The sequence below is a fragment of the Rhinopithecus bieti genome, unplaced genomic scaffold (assembly GCF_001698545.2).
Source record: "Rhinopithecus bieti isolate Rb0 unplaced genomic scaffold, ASM169854v2 scaffold_11252, whole genome shotgun sequence".
NCBI lineage: Eukaryota > Metazoa > Chordata > Mammalia > Primates > Cercopithecidae > Rhinopithecus > Rhinopithecus bieti.
Window position 1 is genome coordinate 1557914 of NW_016806895.1, and position 19305 is coordinate 1577218.

Consider the following 19305-nt stretch of genomic DNA (forward strand, 5'->3'; position numbering starts at 1 on the left):
TACCTCATGTCCCTTTATGCAGCCTTGTTCTATGGCCACTCTGCCTGTTTTACTAAGCTGCCTTAAAGTCACTGCAAAATTTCGATCAGAACATTACTGAACCAGGGGACAAAGAAATGCTCATTACAGGCTTTAAATATATGCTTTTTCTTAGATCTATGGGAACAATTTCTCTAATTCTTAGGTTTTGCTCCCTGAAATTACACAGAAAGTACTGTATCTTCTTAACCCTTTCTCCACCTCTCCTTTCCTTTCAACCCAACAAACTTTTCTCCTGTGCATTGCTAGGCAGTGCTTCTGTTGTCCTTACGTGTTTGAAGTCTTGTGCTGGTGGTCACAGAGCTAGCCCATGGATTTGTTCTTCAACCCTTTAGTGATTCCATACTCCATATCACGGACTATACCATTTGTGGATTCCTTGACAGCCACGAGGAGACACTGACAGAGCTATGAATAGAAGAACCCTGTGTTCTCCCCTGTCCAGCTCCCCTGGCTTTTGGAAACAGAACTTCAATTTTTTCTTCTCCATCTATGTGGTTCACATGGAGGTGACCCCATCCTCCACCTCTAGAAGTTGGCTCTGAACTTGGGTCATACCAAACAAGTTTCAGTGGTTGGTTTAGAAATGAATACGTAACTGAAGCTGAGCATGTGAGAATCCAACCATAGGAATTTGGCCGAGCCTTCTGGGGAAGAGGAGCCTCTGTAAGCTCGGATCACTAAATTAGTACAGTGTAAGCCTGTAGCCACCACTTTGGAGAAGCCTGCCTAAGACTACCAACACACTGCAAGGAAGAGTTGAAAGAACAGAGACTGATTCTCGTCATCATTTGACCACTCAAGTTCAGCCACCTTGGTCATACGACCCATTAAATCTACCCCCAGCACTGCCAGTTATTTTGTTTATTATGTCACTTTTTAGTTGTATTTATGTATATATTTTTTGAGACAAGGTCTTTTGCGGTTGCCCAGGCTGGAGTGCAGTGGCATGATCATAGCACACTATAACTTCACACTCCTAGGCTCAAGTGATCCTCCTACCTTAGCTTCCCAAGTAGCTAGGGCAAGAGGTGTATGCCACCACATCCAGCTAATTTTTTGTGTTTTGTAGAGATGGGGTCTCACTGTGATGCCCAATCTGGTCTCAAACTCCTGGCCTCAAGCCATCCTCCTGCCTTAGCCTCCCAAAGTGCTGAGATTACAGGCATGATCTACCACACCCAGGCTTATTATGTCAATTTGAATGTGCACTCTGTCACTTATAACCTAAACTCCTGAGTGAAATACCAACACATCTGAGAATTTCAGCTTCTGGGATCCACAGCCCCATGGAGGCTACAAGCTACTAAAAAGATACAAATGTCAGCTTCAGCTAAGAATTCCAGAAATCTATAGAGGTACCTTTCCTTTTCTTTGGTTCCAGAGAGCATGATAATATACATACAGAATTCTGTATGTGTAAAGGAAGAAACTTGGGACTGATAACTATGTGTGGTATCTGTAATTAAATATTGCTAAAACCCTGTAGAGTCTGGTTTTCACCTTTAAAAAGATCATTCTAAATAATCTGAGGATTTTTCTTTTAAATAAGTTAATGTTAAAAATATTTTTTGGGCCGGGCTCAGTGGCTCATGCCTGTAATCCCAGCACTTTGGGAGGCTGAGGCGGGTGGATCACGAGGTCAGGAGATTGAGACCATCCTGGCCAACATGGTGAAACCTCGTCTCTACTAAAAGCATGAAAAAATTAACTGGGCATGGTGCTGCGTGCCTGTAGTCCCAGCTACTTGGGAGGCTGAGGCAGGAGAGTGGTGTGAACCCAGGAGGTGGAGGTTGCAGTGAGCCGAGATCATGCCACTGCACTCCAGCCTGGGCGACAGAGCGAGACTCCATCTCAAAAATATATATATGTAGATAGATAGATAGATAGATAGATAGATAGATAGATAGATAGATAGACAGATAGATAACATAAACGTTTGAAGTAAAGAATCAATTATGTTAAAGAAAAAAACACTTCAAAATCTAACATGATGCTAGGCTATGTTAACAAGAGCCTGGCATTAAAAACTGAGTCACCATATTCGGCATTAATAAGGCACTAGCAAAGCTCTCATTCAGCTGCCATGCCCAGGTTGAACTTCTGCATGTTCAGAGGATGTGGAAAGCAATTGAAATGATTAAAAGCATGGAAAATCAGATCTCTGAAGAGCGATGAAAGTAAGCTATTTAACTAAAAGAAAAGGAGATTGAAGGAAGAAAATAAATGGTGTTTAAGTATAGAAAGAGTTCTTTTTTTTTTTTTTTTTTTTGGGACGGAGTCTCGCTCTGTCACCCAGGCTGGAGTGGGCAGTGGCCGGATCTCAGCTCACCTGCAAGCTCCCCCTCCCGGGTTTACGCCCATTCTCCTGCCTCCAGCCTCCCGAGTAGCTGGGACTACAGGCGCGCAGCCACCTCGCCCGGCTAGCTTTTTGTATTTTTAGTAAGAAGAGCGAGTGGGTTTCAGCCCGTGTTAGCGCAGGATGATCTCGAACTCCTGACCTCGTGATGCCGCCGCGTCCTCGGGCCTCCCCAAAGTGGGGATGGGATTTACAGGCTTGAGGGCCAGGCCCGCGGCGCCGGTAGAAAGAGCTTCTTATAAAGAAAAAGGTGGCCACATGTTTCCCCCTTCCACTGAGTATATTAAGAGAAAATTGCCTTAGACATTTCATTTATACAAAGGAAGGATATTTTCAAGCAAATAGGATTCTTGTACTGGGTGTGACATTGGACTAGATGACCTTTAAGATTTTTCTTCACTAAGATTCTGTGATTACCAGGTTGAGGATGTACTTACCAAAAGAGTGTGGAACCACTTGCTGTATGTCTTAAAAGGTAAGATGAAGAAACACTGGCTGGTTTGCCTTAGGTGTCATTCTACCCAGGAGTTACTTCCAACATTCATAGCATGCCTTTGAAGAAGCAAATATTGTATATAGACAAACAGCATATCAGAAAAAAATCAAAACAAAAACAAAGGAATACTAACATTAAAGTAATAATATAATACAGGATTTCTGTTTTCTACTCTTTCCGTATAGCCATTAGCAAGTCACAATTAGTTTCTTCATTAACGAGATATGATAAGTGAGGCAAATCATGGGACAGCTTAGTATTAGTGACTGTGTTTGGAGGGGTAGAATTAAGTGTTCCATATTGAGTCAGGAGCATTTAATGTCAGCTCTAGTATGTATCTGGCGTATTTCCTATTGCAACTTAATTGGTATAATTTTGGATCCAGAGACTACAAACCAAGACTCAGAAAACTATATTTTAAAAATAAAATATATATAAAATATAGTTTTAAAAACAATTCTAGTTTTATACATGGAAAAGCTGTTCTAAAGAGCAATAGCTAGCCGGGCACTGTGGCTCATGCCTGTAATCCCAGCACTTTGGGAGGCCAAGGCGGGTAGATCATGAGGTCAGGAGTTCAAGACCAGCCTGGCTAACATGGTGAAACCCCATCTCTACTAAAAATACAAAAATTAGCTGGGCATGGTGGTGCATACCTGTAATCCTAGCTACTCAGGAGGCTGAGGCAGGAGAATTGCTTGAACCGGGACCCGGGAGGCGGAGGTTGCAGTGAGCCAAGATCACACCACTGCACTCCAGCCTGGGCTACAGAACGAGACTCTGTCTCAAAAAAAAAAGAAAAAGAAAAAGAAAGAAAGAACAATAGAACAATAGTGTTGGCATTATTGTGGTTTCAATGGATCTATACTTATTTAAAACTTAAAGTTTGAAAAAAAAAACTGAAGTCCATATGTTGCTCCACATCTTTCTGTACTAGTTGGGTCATTTCACTGAGTTCTACTATGTGGCAAGTCAGGATGTTTTGTGTAAGTACAAGCTCCTGTGACTATAGTTTTCATGCATCCACATATCTACTAATTAGCTCCACAACTGGGTTCTGCAATTTCCTGGGCCACATCGCTGAGACAGATTCCGCGTGTTCTGCATCGGCAGTCATTTCCCCTTCATGGAGCCCACATGGTCACTTAAAAGTAATTTATCCAGGAGAGTTTCCAGCTTTTAAGTGAGTCTGCTAATAACAGAGGTTGTCTGACTTCACAATCAATTATCCTGCATAGATTCAAGTGACAATTTCTATATTTGTAGTTTTCAAGTTACAGGGAAAAACTGGGAAGAGAGAAGAGTATCAGTTCTGCAAACTAGTTATTGAAAGTATTGGAGTTTGCTGAATATGGTGATTTTGATGGAAAGGAATCTTAACAATACCCCATTCACACACATTTTCCAACTGAATTATGCAAGAAAAAATACTTAGAAACAAAAGCAAGCAAGCAAGCAAACAAAAAGCCCCAACCATCAGCAGCAAAAACCTGACTTCCAAAGAGAGTTCACATTATAGGCTTACTTTTAAAAACCGATCTGGAAACAAGAAGCTGGTTTCTAAGTTTATTTCCACACTTGCCCTCTGAACCCTGTCTTGTTGAAAGATTCAGGATATCAGATTCTCTCCCATAATTTCCTTTCAACAGAACTTACTGTATTACCCACCCATCCCCCAAATATAAATGGCTAAAACAGCTGGCTCTTTCACTCTTGGTATATACACACAAACACAAATGAGATACACACACACATATGTATATTATACATCTCTGCATATGTAAACACATACTTTGCTCATTTATTTTTTTAACAGAATAAAGGTAATTAATCAAAATACAATTCATTTTAAGAGTTGAGGCTTGACAGAGATCATTATTTCAAGAACAGCCAAAGAGAATAAGCTCCCTTTCATAGTATTGTTTTCTTTGTAAACCTCTATAGGGTGCATGGCTCTTAACTACTGAGAAAGTTTGGGACAGCACCATGGAGCAGCCTCCTGGCCTACATGTTAAAAGATCTAAGTTCTCTTGGGGAAGGAGCTTATAACTATATATTCACTCACCCAACAGAAGAGAAGATTTTGCATCTGTTGTGTTTCTAATTCTAGGCGGTCTCTAGTTAGCCATAGGGCAAAGAAAACAAAACTATTCCCTGCTCTTTCCCTGAAGAAAAAACTGAAGTGTGGAGAGAGAAATAAAGATAAATATTTTTTTCTTATTCCAGTTCAGTTTAGTTTCATCTGTTCCTTAATATTTTGTGAGCTGAGAAGAAACATCTTTAAATCATCTCATCTATGTGAAATCTGTTTTTAGAGTCCAGACTTTTTCTCCTTCATTCTGTGATTCTATCAGTGATGCTGAAATGACTGATTTGTATTTCTCCTTGCTACTGACTGGGAAATAGAGGTGTATCGTAGTGGAGGGACCAGGACAATGGATAGGTAGATGAAAGAGAACCAGAGGACACTGTCCACAACCCACCCACCCAGCTGAGGATTCAGTTAGCTGGTCCCTGAATAGAATGCTCTCACCCTTTCTGCCTCTGCATGTAGGCTCTGCTACAGAGCCACTCAGCAGATTGGTGTCCCCTTGACCCAGTTGGGGCCATCCTGGGACTCCTGTAACCTACGACCTTCTAGCTTTAAGAAGTTAGGAATCTTAATATCGTCATATGTAAAGAATGCCTACAAATCAATAAGAAAAAAAAATAGAAAAATAGACAAGGGATATAAACTGGTATTTTTAGAAGAAACTTGGGCATTCAACTTTACGAGTCATTAAGGAAATAAAATTAATACAAAATGAGATCCTACTCTTAGCCATCAGTTTGGCAAACAAAACAAAACCCTAAATGTTGGTAAGCATGTAAGAAAACAGGAACTCCAACTGCTAATGGAAGAGGAAATTGGTAAAGTCAATTTGAAGAACTATCTGGCAGCCTCTAGTCTGATGTGAACAGGCACAAGCACTGCAGTCCAATATCTACACTTCTAGCTGTGAGCCTTAGAGATACCTTTTGCTTCACAGGTAAAATTATGTACAACAAAGCCTATATTTATTTTTATTGTTTTAAAAGGCCAGAAGGATGAACACCAATTTTTCTTTTTAAAATTCATAGATAACATTGTATGTTATATACAACATGATGTTTTAAAGTACACGTACACTGTAGAATGGTTAAATCTAGCTAATTAAACAAACGTATTCCTTACATAGTTACCATTTTGTGGTAAGAGCATATAACATCCACTCTACATTTTTCAAGAATGCAATATATCATTAACTGTAGACACCTTGCTCTACCATAGGTCTCTTGAAATTTATTCCTCCTGTCTCATTGCAATTGTGTATCCTTTGACCAACATCTTCCCATCCCCCTCTCCACTATACCCCAGCCTCTGGTAACCACCATTCTACTCTCTACTTCTATGTAATCAACTTTTTTGAATTCCACATAGAAGTTAAATCATGTGGTATTTTGTTTTCTGTGCCTGGCTTATTTCATTTAACATAATGTCTTTCAGGTTCATCCATATTGTCACAAATGGTGGAATTTCATTCTTTTTTATGGCTGAATAGTAGAGTTGACCCTACAAAAATGCAGGGATCAGGGGTGCTAGCCCTCATGCAGTCAGAAATCCACAAATACCTTTGGCTTCTCCAAAACTTTATTTGCCTACTGTTGACTGGAAGCCTTACTGATAACATAAACAGTCAACACATACTTTGTATATTATATATGTTATATACTGTATTCTTACAATAAGTAAGCTACAGAAAAGAAAATATTAAGAACATCATAAGGAAGAGAAAACATATTTACCGTTCATTAAATGTCACTGGATCTTTGTAAAAGTCTTCACCCACATCATCTACACATTGAGTAGGCTAAAGAACAGGAGGGGTTGGTCTTGCTGTCTCAGAGGTGGCAGAGGTGGAAGAGGTGGAGGAGGTGGAGTGGGAGGTAGGAGAGACAGGTCGGAGTAACTTTATTGAAAAAATCCACATGTAAGTGGACCCTGCAGTTCAAACCTGTGTTGTTCAAGCATCAGCTGTATTCCATTGTGCATATAGGCCACAATTTCTTTATCCATTCATCTGTTGATGAACCTTTAAGTTGATCCCATATCTTGGCCATTGTGAATAGTGCTTCCATAACATGGTGGCACAGATAATCTCTCCAAATTCTTGAGAGTGGTTGTCACTGGAGGAAGAAATGTGATTGGCATAGTTTACTTGATATATCAAATGATATATATATACATACACACGTATATATTTTATATATATATCAAACAAGAACTGAAGAAAATATAGAAAATATGTTGGCCGGGCACAGTGGCTCACACCTGTAATCTCAGCATTTTGTGGGGCCGAGGCAGGCAGATCACTTGAGATAAGGAGTTAGAGACCAGCCTGGCCAACATAGTGAAACCCCATCTCTACTAAAAATACAAAACCTAGCTGGGCGTGGTGACAGGTGCCTGTAATTCCAGCTACTCGGGAGGCTGAGGCAGGAGAATCGGTTGAACCTGGGAGGCAGAGGTTGTAGTGAGCCGAGATCGTGCCACTGCACTCCAGCCTGGGCGACAGAGTGAGACCCTGTGTCAAAAAAGAAAAAAGAAAGAAAAGAAAAGAAAAAATAAACAGAAAATATGTTATATTTTTCTCTGTACTTTTCTGCATTTACATTTTTCTCAACATTAAAAAAGAAGATAACCACTCTTTCAGTTGATCAGTACAATCAGCATACTTTAGTCTCTTAGTAAGTTTCTGATTTGCATCTTTGCAGTCCCTAAACAGGCTTTCTCTATGATACTAACAGGTTTCACTGCAACCAGTTCACCTTCCTGGATCTGGTTTTAAGCTTGGTGAAGGCAGTGCTGATAAGGTCTGACAATGTGAGGAATGGTAGAAGAGACTTGGAATCTTTTACTTTTTTTCATAGCATTTCACAGAGTTGGAAAATAGCTTCAGGGATCATCTAATAGAATTTCTTTATTTAAATGAAGAAATTGTGGCCTTGAGAGGCTTGTTCAGATGCACCTGGCTAATTTTCATTGGAGCTAGAATCTGTAACTACTGATTTTCTAGTAACAAGAGCAGAAAGTTCTACAGAGCCTTCCCCATGGCCAATCAGGCACCCACCATAGGTTTGGTATTTTGGAAACAGCCATTAGGTTAGCAATACTTTAAGAGACTGGAAGGAAAGATTGAAAGTCTGTGTGGTCACTACATTTAAGAAGCGGTATAGCATAAAGGCCGAGAGAAGGCTTGTCGGAAGCCACACTTGCATTGGTATATATCTTGGCTTTGCCACTTCCAGCTGCTTTATCTTGGATAAGTTACTTAATCTTTCTGTGCCACAGTTTCTTTAGTTGTAAAAGTAAGAATAATAATAGTACCTATTTCAGAGGTTATTCTGAGAGTTAAAAGAGTTAATAATATGTGAGAATGATGTCTGATACATAATGTGTTCAACAAATGTTAGCTGTTATTCTATCATTTGGAGAACAAACTATTGAGGAAACTGAATGTTTAATTATGGTTCTGCCATCTTTTGCTTTAAACCACTTATCTCTCAAAACTGTCATATCTTCCTTTGTATTTAACTTGGATGAGTCTTGGTTTTACAATAAAGAAAGCAGAATTTCAAAAAGGTAAAATCATTTACTTGCCTACAATGATGTCATAAATGTGTGGTAATGATTATATTTCCTTTTCATTATATTTCACTCAACACTTATTCATCCCTTTTGGTATACATGGGGGCTACCCATGGGACGATGTGAAGCAATCTAGTTGACGAAAGAAGTAGAGGACTGAGTCCCTGGGGGTCTTACTGTCCAGTACATAGATTGCTATGTTGATGCACTCCAATCAATTGCAAGCAAATTCTTCAAGTTTTTTAACAAATTACACTCGAAATTCCTAAATTTTGACAAAAGTGCTTTGAACCTTAATATAAAATGATGACAGAATTCTACTTGCCAGCAATGCATCTATTAAACAGTGGAGGGTTCTAAGACCCAAATCAGATTTTCTTTCTCTGTATCAGTTTCTTTTTTCTTTTTTTTTTTTTTTTTGAGACGGAGTCTCGCTCTGATCGCCAGGCTGGAGCGTGGCCGGAGTCTCAGCTCACTGCAAGCTCCGTCCTCCCGGTCCACGCCATTCTCTCCTCAGCCTCCCGGAGTAGCTGGGGACTACAGGCGCACGCCACTCTCGCCCTGCTAATTTTTGTATTTTTTTAAGTGGAGAACCGGGTTTCACTGTGGTTAGCCAGGATGGGTCTCGACCTCCTGACCTATGTGATCGCACCGCCTCGAGCCTCCCAATGCTGGGATACAGGCTTGAGCCACCGCGCCCGGCCTGTATCAGTTTCTTGAAACTAATGCTATAATTCTGATGTGACTTTTAGACACCAACCATTCAATGGTGGAGAATTCGTTCCCAGGGTTTGAAAGAGAGGTAACCATTTCTTTGTTTGTCCCCAGTGCTTTTAACCAAATAATGTGGTTCTTAAAAGATGCATTTATATAGGGTAGAATACTCTACATTTCCTTTTATGATTGTTTAAAATATTTTACCAAACATTACAGTAATTTTTCTCATCGACCTCAGAAAAGTTCTATGTTCTAACTGAGATGAATCCCTTTGTCAAACTAGCAAGAGGGTGATTTCATTTGTAGTTTACTTACTAATTTATTCCATAATTTGAGTGTTAATCTTGCTGTCAGATGAATACAATCAACTTTTGGACTCAATTTCTTCCTGTGCAGGGGAGAATTTCTGTGTACCAAATTCCCACATAATTGCCTCTTTCGCACACACACATCTTATTTTCATTGGTGCCTATCCTAGCCCATCACAACCTATAATTGTCCAGCTAAATAATTTTTTTAAAAGATTTGATGCTTTCAGGTACCAAAATGATTCAGATTTAAAGCTGCAGTGGATAGTTTATTGATACATGAATTAAACCTGAAGTACCCCCTCAGAACTTAAATCTCTTTTCAAGACAGATATCTAAAATTGACCACAGTTTTTCAGTGTGAAAGTAGATGCTAACATTAGCCATTGTAGCATGCAGCTTTGTGGAAGTGGCTGTACTCTTGCATCCTGTGGTTCTTTCTTCCCTGTTGGCATGGTTGTTTTGATCTGAAATGTCCTTTTTCCTTTGCTGTCTAGCTTTCTGCTGTCTACCTATTTCCATTCCATGGGCCATAGTTCTCAGGTGGAGGTTTTTAAAAATTTCCCTTGCCTAGGCTATATCCCAGACCTGCTGACTCAGAATCCCTGGGGACAGAGCAGGGATATTTGTGTTTTTAAAACCTCTTCAGGGCATTCTGATGCTCAACCTCAATTAACCACTTGCTTATTGCCTAGGTTAGAAATTTTTATTTGTTTTGTTTTGTTTGACAGGATCTCACTCTGTCCCCCAGGCTGGAGTGCAGTGACACACAGCTCACTGCAGCCTTGACCTCCTTGGCTCAGGCAATCCTACCACCTCAACCTCCTTAGTAGCTGGGACTACAGGCATGTGCCACCACACTCGGCTAATTTTTTAGTTTTTGTGTTTTGTTTTTGTTTTTTAAGAGATGGGGTCTCATTGTATTGCCCAGGCTGGTCTTGAACTCCTGGGTTCAAGCAATCCTCCTGCCTCACCTTCCCAAAGTGCTGGGATTATAGGCATGAGCCACCGTGCCAGGTCCAAAAATCTTTTATTTGTAAATAACTGAAACTCACTCAAACTATCTTAACAGCAGCAAAACAATTTACCATAAGGAATCAGGAGACTCTCACAGAACCCACAGCATGAAATACAGCTGGACTTCATAAGAGACCAGAGCCTGGAACAGGAGCATTTACAAGGACCCAGGCAACTAGTCCCTATTGCCCAGGTGTAGCTCTCTGTCTGCCTGGTTCCCTTCAGGGGCTTGTGGATTCAGATCTCTGCTTCTCTCTGTACATCTGCTTTCTTTCTTTTCTCTTTCTCAGCTAGCCACTTTCGCGGCTTGGTGAGCACATGGCCAAACATGCATCCTCAGTACCCACGTTTGTACGTCCTTAGTTTGACTTGCCAGACCAGGTAGACTAGCATCAATGAGTCTAAATTCCTGACAGAGGATCTGATCAGTCTGGCACAGGTGATATGTCTGCCCTTAACCCAACCAGATAACATGACTTAAACAGGGCTNACAAAAATCAGAGGCTATGTAGCTATCTCAAAGTGTATCTTCATGCTTGCCATATTTTTCTTTTTTCTTTCTTGAAGAAAATTTTATATTATTTTAATTCTTTTTTGTACAGAAAACTCAAGAGTGTACATTTAACCCAGTTCAGTGGCAAGTTCTTTAACCATTGCCTTTTTGAGCTTGGTAATGTGAGCCACAGACTTGAGACCCAGGACATTGCCTCCCCAGTGACAGCGGATCTCATCGTATCTGTCGTTGTAATTGGTCCTGATAGCTTCCACCAGCTTAGCTGAAGCTCCTTTGTCTTCTGAGTTAACCTGTGTGAAGGCAACAGTGGTACAGGTCTTCCTGCAGACTAGATGTCCCAGTCTTGCCTTCCCCTTGATCATGCAGTAAGGGACCCCCATTTTACAACACTGGGCAGCTAGGCAGAAGACAAGGAGCTCCATGGGATCCACGTCATGTGCAGTCACCACCAGCTGAGCTTTCTTGTTCTCCACCAAGGTGGTGATGGTGTTAACTCCTGCTCGAAGGACAAGTGGTCTCTTAGTGGGGACGTCCCCTTTGCCAGCAGCTTTCTTCTTGGCCCGGGCCAACAGTCTCTGCTTCTTCTCTTGCTTTGTCTCTGGCCTGTACTTGTGGGCCAGCTTAAGCAGCTGAGTAGCTGTTTGGTGGTCCAGGGCCTGGGTGAACTGGTTAATGGCAGGAGGCACTTTCAGCTGCTTATAGAGGATGGCTCTCTGCCGCTGCAACCTGATAGAGTGGGACCATTTCACAAAGCGGGCAAGGGCTCTTTGGGGCTGGATGTCCTGTCCAGTGCCAAAATTCTTAGGCCTTTTCTCAAACAGGGGATTCACCACTTTCTTGGTCTCATATATCAGGGGTGATTTAACCTTACAGATGCCACTAAGATGAACATTGAATGTACTGTTCTCTCTCTATGCTTAGTTCTTCCTCTTATAAATATGAATCAGTCTAAATGTTGAGAAAATTAGAGGCTTGGGAAATCTGCCTCTCCTAAGTAGTAAAAGTTGAAAAGTAGTACAATAAGATAGCAATCTAATATAGCATAGTCATTTTCTACAATGTATATAATTGTAATCATCACAATAAAGAATGTTTAAAGAAACTGAGGTAGTTTAATCATAGGCAATGCTGAGATGTGACCATATAATGATCTTTTAGAGAGAAGGCTGCTACTTTTTCTTTGTCTACACAAGGGTTAAAAAAAGAAGAAATGTTTTTAGGAGGAATGTAACATAGTGCCTGGCACATGGTTAGTATTCAATAGTATTTTACTACTAGTGTTTACTTAGAAATATTCATCAGAAATAACTTTAAGGTGTCTTTGGACCAATACAATGAGTTACCAAGGAAAGTAAATAAATTTTTCCTCCTTCCTTTTTTACCATTAAAGGAAACCAAAATATTTTGCCCTCAAATATACTTCTTTGACATATTTGAGATGGCTATTCAGAGAGCCTGCAGACAGGCATAGCCCTGTAAATCTGCCTTTTGTGGAGGAGATTTACATCTGTAGAGAAAATCTACATTGCTGAAATAAACAGCCAGCCTTTCTGTGCTGTGACTTGTCTGGATCTAGGACAAATGGGCTCCTGGGAGAGAGACTGAGAGTTTGACACCTCTGGGGATCTAACAGAAACATACTCCTTTGGAGGGCTACTACCTGTGAGGTTTCATCTGCATTACAAGACTGCCTTTGCTAGCCATGCTTTTCTTCTCTTCTACCCATAACTGGTCTTGCCAGACTCCAAACCCCTATTCCTTCTGTAACCTCAAGATGAAAACTTCAACTATCTGACCCTTTCTTTGAGTTTTTCTCATTTTTTATGACTACTGTGCACATGCATGCATATTATTATTTTTGTATGCCTTTTCTCCTATTAACCTGCCTTTTGTCGGTTGATTTTCAGTAAATACTCAGAGGGTGAAGAGGAGGTTTTCCCTAGGCTCCTATACCATCTTGCATATTTGGGATATCCCAAGACATCCATAATGCTTGGCTCTCTAAGAGATTGAAATCTGGTTAGGGAAGTAAAATATGAAAGCAATGGGGAACAGTCTGCCTTAGGCACTCAGAGATCTCTACATGTTTTCACTTGTCCCATTTCATCCTTTTAGGTTAAGAAGCAGGGAAATAGAGTTCATTACAATTTAAAATTATAATTTTCCTGATACTTTCCCCTTCAGGGAAGGTGAGAAGCAAGAATTTTCACATATTAAAGGTGATTTTACCTTGAAGATGCCACTGAGATGAGCTGGGCAGAGAGAATGTTAAGGCAAAGCACAATGTTAATGACTACATTAGAACTGAAAATGAATGTAATCTCTTTAAAGGACAAGAATCAAGATAACTGTATTTCAGTAAGGTATAATTCAAAACATGCATGATGAATAAAATACATCATAGAAATATGAAGGGTTGAATTATATGCAAGTATATTATAGGAAAAATTAACACTAAAATGATAGTTGATCTGATACTGTATCAGAGTAGCTTCATCATTAAATGACACTGTGTCATTCATGGAATCACTGGCAATTCCTAGAGCATCTATTACAGCATTAAACTGGTCAGTGTTTTCATAAAGTTTTGTGGAAGTCTGAGCCTTATTTTCTTAGGTCAGAGGCATGGTAGAAGCAATTTATAAGTAATGTTTTATTAATAAAGTGATTTCTAAGTTTATGATAAATACAGGTGACAGATCCAGTGGAATTTATTGGCTAATGTAATTGCGAAGGCTAAGGAGTAGATCTAATGGGTTTCCAACAATGTCACCACTGCTGTAATTCCATCTCTCTGCTCTGCTTTCCTCCTGTTGGTTTCATTCGCAGCAGGTTTTGCCATATGGGAGGCAGCAAAGCAGCAGTTTTTGGTCCTTTTCACTTAGGATCTCATAAGGTATAAGGTCCTTTTTCTTTTCAACTTTGTCAGTACCCTCAAAAGGAGTCCTATTGGCCCATTAGATCATTTGTCTACCCCAGTGACAGGAAGACAGAGCCCCAGAGGTAGGGCTGGAGCAGTTCTCCAAAGGAAAGAAAGGTTTCAGTTATTAAAAAGGGGTGGAAAGAATATATGTCCCCCCATGTATCACACAGCTGCATATAGTGCACTTTCACATCCTGTGGCAAACAAAAATCTTTCACCAAGGAAAAGGAAATGATGGCTCGAAATACTGTGTATAGTGTAAGAAAAAAAAATCTAGATGCTTTTTTCATATTCACTCTAATTCCCTAGGTTACAAATAATTAGTACCTGTTTGCTCCCCATATAATTTGCTTACCCCTTGACTCTACAATGTGTTTATCTTCCTTCTAGAGGCCTATCTGACAGAAATAGGATGTGAACACTTGAAGATAGAACTTTGACTTTTATCTCTTTATTTCCAGTGCCTAGTCCAGTCCCTGGAACACAGAAGCCACTTGATACTTACTGAGTGGAATTAAATTCTATCCTATCTACTGCTTATATTAGGAAAGAAAAAAAAATCTACTAGTCAAGGGCTTTAGGGGGAAAGTCTTTGTTCTCTAGGAGGAAGGGTTTTCCCTCAGCCACTCTTGGCCTTTCTGCTTCTTCATTGCTCCTCCTTAGAGAAAGTGGAATGGCTTATCTAACTGTTGAGTCTGAGATAAGGAAGCACTTCTCACATTCAGATATTGTCCTCCACCAGCCATAGAGGCACGGGACGGGGGCACTGCCTAACCCAGTTTTGGGGCAGCTCACTGTTGTCACTGTTGCTATGTACCTCATGCCTCCTCTCTCTCTCTCTCTCTCTCTCTATCTCTCTCTCTCTTCTCTCTCTCTCTCTCTCCTCTTCTCCCCCTCTCCCCCTCACTTCCCCCCCTCCCTCTCTCTTTCTTTCTAATAAAAGAGTTTAGCTTGGAGTTGATGAGCAAAAATTTCCTTACCATAGAGTGAAGCCCATCAAGTGAAAGCAAGTAGAAAGGCAGCAGAAGAGCCGGTGCGCGGTGGCTCAAGCCTGTAATCCCAGCACTTGGGGCCCGAGTACGGGCGAAATCACCAAGGTCAGGAGATCGAGACCATCCTGGCTAATACGGTGAAACCCCGTCTCTACTAAAAGAATACAAAAAACTAGCCCGGGCGACGAGGCGGGCCGCCTGTAGTCCCAGCTACTTGGGAGGCGGAGGCCAGGAGAATGGCGTGAACCTGGGAGGCGGAGCTTGCAGTGAAGCTGAGATACCGGCCACCGCACTGCAGCCTGGTGACAGAGCCAGACTCCGGTCTCAACAAAAAAAAAAAAAAAAAAAAAAAAAAGAAAGGCACAGAAAGGTTTATCCTTGTCACCATGTGGAAGGACACTTAGCACTTAGGGGAGCAGATCATTTGGTAACTGTTGGTATTGGTGGCCTCCACATCTTATAAATTCATACATGTCCACGTTTGACCTAATTATATTTGTAGACTTTTTTGAAATTTTCAGTTTTAGGTGAATACCAATGAGTCCTCAGAGTTTTCTGTCTTTGTTGTTCTCTGGATGTTGGCCCCAAATCCACTCAGGTAACAAATCCTGGAGTTACCTGCTCCTTATCTTTAAAGTATATGTAACCCTTGGTCTCCATTTCTGCTGCCTTTTTATTTACTTATTTTTTAATTTAAAATTGACAAATACAGTTGCATGTATTTATGGGCACAATGTAATGTTATAATTAATGAATACAATGTGGAATGATTAAATCAAACTAAGATATCCATCACCTCAAACACTTACGAATTTTGTGGTAAACACATTTGAAATTTACTCTCTTAACAATTTTCAAATGTACAGTACAAAATTATTCACTATACTCACCACATGATTTGAGCTCCTTATATATTTTGGGTATTAAACCCTAATCAGATGTATGCCTTGAAAATATTCCCAATCCAAAGGTTGTCATTTCATGCAGTTGTTTTCCTTGCAGTACAGGGGCTTTTTATTTTGATACATTCCACATTTTTTCTATTTTTGCTTTTGTTGCATGAACTTTTAGGGTCACGTCTAAAAAATCATTGCCCAGAATAATGTTGTGTCATTTTCCCCCATCTCTTTTGACAGCCTACAGTCAGATATATGAGCAAAGAAATGATTTAAAGTTGGAACTTACATTTAAAAGGGAAGCAGAGTATGAAATTTTGGATAATTTGCAGCCTGGCTATATGGCAGAGAAAGAAAAAGCATTTTTAGGAGAGGAATGCAAGCAGGCTGTGGAACAACCACTTGCTTAGAAAGATTAGCATGACTAAAAGGGAGCCAAGTGCTAATTTCCAAGACAATGGGGAAAAGGCATATCACAGATCTTGGAGACAGACTCTGCTATCAGACCCAGAGCACTATAAGGAACTAATGGTTTCAGGGACTAGGCACGGGCTGTTGCCCTGCTCAGACTTGAGACACTGCTCTCTGCATCTGGGCTGCTTCAGCTCCGGCTCCAGCTGCAGCTCCAGCTCCAACTCCAGCTCAAAGGGCCCCAGGTACAGCTTGGGCTGCTGACTCTGGAGGGCACAAGCTGTAAGCTTTAGTGGCTTCCATGTGGTATTAAGCCTGCAGGTGCATAGAGTGCAAAAGTGAAGGAAACTTCGCAGTTTCCCCCCAGATTTCAGAGGATGTATTGGAAATCCTGGGTGCCCAGGCTGCAGAGGTGGAACCCTTACAGAGAACCTCTACTAGAGCAGTGTGTACAGGAAATGTGCAGTTGGAGCCCCCCACATAGAGTCCTCACCAGGGCACTGCCTTGTGGAGTGATGGGAAAAGGGCCACCACCCTCCACATCCCAGAATGGTAGAGCCATGGGCAGCTCATATCCTGAGCTTGGAAAAGCTGCAGCCACTCAACTCCAACCCATGAGAGCAGTCATGGGGGCTGCATCCTGCAAAGCCACAGGGACATGCACCAGTGTGACCTGGATGTGGGACATAGAGTCAAAGAAGATTATTTTGGAACTTTAAGATTTAATTACAGGCTCATGCCTGTAATCCCAGCACTTTGGGAAGCTGAGGTGGCTGGATCACGAGGTCAGGAGATCAAGAGCATCGTGGCTAACACAGTGAAACCCTGTCTCTACTATAAAGTACAAAAAATTAGCTGGGCGTGGTGGCAGGCACCTGTAATCCCAGCTACTTGGGAGGCTGAGGCAGGAGAATGGCATGAACCCAGGAGGCGGAGCTTGCAGTGAGCCGAGATCGCACCACTGCACTCCAGCCTGGGCAACAGTGCAAGACTCTGTCTAAAAAAAAAAAAAAAAAAAAAAAAAGATTTAATGACTGCCCTGCTGGGTTTCAGACCTGCATGGGAACTGTAGCCCCTTTCTTTTGGCCAGTTTTTCCCTTTGGAATGGGAATATTTACCCAATGCCCATATTACCATTGTATCTCAGAAGTAAATAACTTGTTTTTGATATTACAGGCTCATAGGTGAAAGGAATTCATCTCAAGATGAAACTTTGGACTTTAGACTTGGGAATTTTGATTGAGTTGGTATTGGAACAAATTAAGACTTTGGAGAACTATTGAGAAAGGATGATTGTATTTTGCAATGTGTAAAGGACATGAGATTTGGGGAGCTAGAGGCATAATGATATAGTTTAGATGTTTGTCCCCTCCATATCTGATGTTAAAATCCCCAGTGTTGGAGGGGGCCTGGTGGGAGGTGTTCTGATGATGGGGGCAGATCCTTCATGAATGACTTAGTACCATCCCTTTGGTGATGAGTCAGTTCTTGCTCTCCAACATGAAATGTGGTTATTTAAAGAATGTGGCACCTCCCCCAACTCTTGTTCCCACTCTCAACTTGTGACATGCTAGCTTCCCTTCGCCTCCCACCATGACTATAAGCTTCCTGAGGCCTTACCAGAAGCTGAGCAGATGCCAGCACCATGATTTCTGTAGAGCCTACAGAACTGTGAGCCAATGAAGCCTCTTTTCTTTATAAATTACTCAGCCTCTGGTGTTCCTTTTTTTCTTTTTTCTTTTCTTTTTTTTTTTTTTCTTTTGAGACAGAGTTGCCCAGGTTGGAGTGCAGTGGTATGCTCTCGGTTCACTGCAACCTCTGCCTCCCGGGTTCAAGAGTGACTCTCATGCTTCAGCCATCCAAGGAGCTGGGATTACAGGAGTGTGCCAGCATGCCCAGCTAATTTTTGTATTTTAGTGGAGTTGGGGTTTCACCATGTTGGCCAGGCTGGTCTCGAACTCCTGACCTCAAGTGATTCACCTACCTTGGCCTCCAAAAGTGTGTGAGGCATGAGCCACTGCACCTGGGCAGTTATTTCTTTATAGTGATGCAAGAACAGACTAACACAAATGGGTTCAGAATTCAGTTGTGGAAAAGGTATATAATTTAATAGTCCCCTCAAACCTCGCAGAAGAATTTCAGAAAGATCCTGTATTTGTTTTTGGATACATGCAGAGAATAGATTAAAATATAAATATCTTGATGTTTTTTATATTACGTATTTATATCCCATCTTTTTCCAAAACAAATTTAAAGTGGCTTCATCTTTGACATGAAAATCTAACCCATGACATTCAAAACCACAAGGACAGAGAAATAATTTTCTAAGACGGCCTGAAGCACAACTTCATTAGATATGATTTTCTAGCCTGGAATATAATCAGGAAGGCACTGATTTCTTTCTGTTACTGTTGTTTTTAAGCAAAAAAGATCCTATTCCTCCTCTTCTATTTCTTTGCATGGTGAATAGCTCCACTAGTTACCCAGCCACCAAACAACAACCTGGGAATCAACTTCCTCTCTGTTCTGTTGCCCCTTCCCCCAAACAACCAGTCAATCATCAAGATTTCTTCCTCGATTTCATCTTCAGCCCTACATCCAGGGTCTAAATTCACACCTTGGGTTTCTGCTGCCTCGACTAGTCCAGCAGTCCCACTCTGTAGCCGTTCAGTCCCTCTTCTGTACCATGTCCAAAGTGTTCTTTCTAGCAGAACAATGTGATTGTGTTACTCTTGTACTTGAAATCCCTCAGTGTCTTTTTCACTGTCTCTGGGATTTATTCCAGACTCCTTAGCATACACACAGGGACCTCAAGGTCTGGCAGCTGCTCAGTTCTCCAGCCGTATATCTCTGAATGGTTTCTCTTTTGGCCTAATTTCTCCATCACCCCTCCTCCCGCTAAACACATACACTAGAACCATTGTGAATTTCTCAGAGTCCTTCTTACGGTCTAGGATAGTTCACA

The 19305-nt window shown here is 41.1% G+C and overlaps 1 protein-coding gene and 1 pseudogene across 5 annotated transcripts in view; one reads left to right on the plus strand and one right to left on the minus strand.

Annotated features, from left to right (window-relative positions):
• RAD51B (RAD51 paralog B) overlaps positions 1 to 19305 on the plus strand; it is a 777158-nt gene that overhangs the window by 513260 nt on the left and 244593 nt on the right. The gene's annotated exons all lie outside the window — the stretch shown is intronic.
• On the minus strand, positions 11226 to 15693 carry LOC108533744 (60S ribosomal protein L7a pseudogene; annotated as a pseudogene).